The following is a 1,087-nucleotide window of genomic DNA, read 5'->3' as shown; positions in this document are numbered from 1 at the left end:
GTTTTTGTATTTTTGCTGATTTGTTAGTAAATAATAAAAGAAATATAAATTATTTGATTTTTTTACCCTTAAATTGGTTTTAATATTTAAATTGAAAACACTAATATAATATAAAAAATTTATTATTTAAAATATTTAAAATATTTAAATATATTTAAAAATAAATATTTTTTATTTTCAAGAAATTTAACTTTAAACACAAAGATGTGAAAATGGTTCAGATAAGGCTCAAACGTTTCACAAGAGATTCATATTGGTGTATGAATGGATTATGAATGACTCATGTTAGGAGTGTAAGTTGCCACAACATCTCAAATTAGTGTTAGATACATATGTCTTGGTTATAAGTTTTGGAAACCTATTTAAGTCCACACACAATATCGTATCTGATACGATAAAACAAACGTTTCCAATACTTTCAAATACTTTCCAGATATGTTGTGGCAACCTAAAATTGTTTGCTGGGTTGCCTCCCTGGCCTACTGTGTTGGTGAGAGGGTGAGTGTTGTCACCCTGGCCTACTGTGTTGGTGAGAGGGTCAGTGTTGTCTCTCTGGCCTACTGTGTTGGTGAGAGGGTGAGTGTTGCCTCCCTGGCCTACTGTGTTGGTGAGAGGGTGAGTGGTGCCTCCCTGGCCTACTGTGTTGGTGAGAGGGTGAGTGTTGTCACCCTGGCCTACTGTGTTGGTGAGAGAGAGAGTGTTGCCTCCCTGGCCTACAGTGTTGGTGAGAGGGTGAGTGTTGTCACCCTGGCCTACTGTGTTGGTGAGAGAGAGAGTGTTGCCTCCCTGGCCTACTGTGTTGGTGAGAGGGTGAGTGTTGTCACCCTGGCCTACTGTGTTGGTGAGAGGGATAGTGTTGCCTCCCTGGCCTACTGTGTTGGTGAGAGGGTCAGTGTTGCCTCCCTGGTCTACATTATTGGTGAGAGGGAGAGTGTTGCCTCCCTGGCCTACTGTGTTGGTGAGAGGGTGAGTGTTGTCACTCTGGCCTACTGTGTTGGTGAGAGGGTGAGTGTTGCATTCCTGGCCTACTGTGTTGGTGAGAGGGTGAGTGTGGTCACCCTGGCCTACTGTGTTGGTGAGAGGGTGA

Source organism: Procambarus clarkii, chromosome 61, assembly GCF_040958095.1.
Source record: "Procambarus clarkii isolate CNS0578487 chromosome 61, FALCON_Pclarkii_2.0, whole genome shotgun sequence".
Taxonomy (NCBI): Eukaryota; Metazoa; Arthropoda; class Malacostraca; order Decapoda; family Cambaridae; genus Procambarus; species Procambarus clarkii.
The sequence above is the reverse complement of the archived record's forward strand: the minus strand, read 5'-3'. Positions refer to the sequence as shown.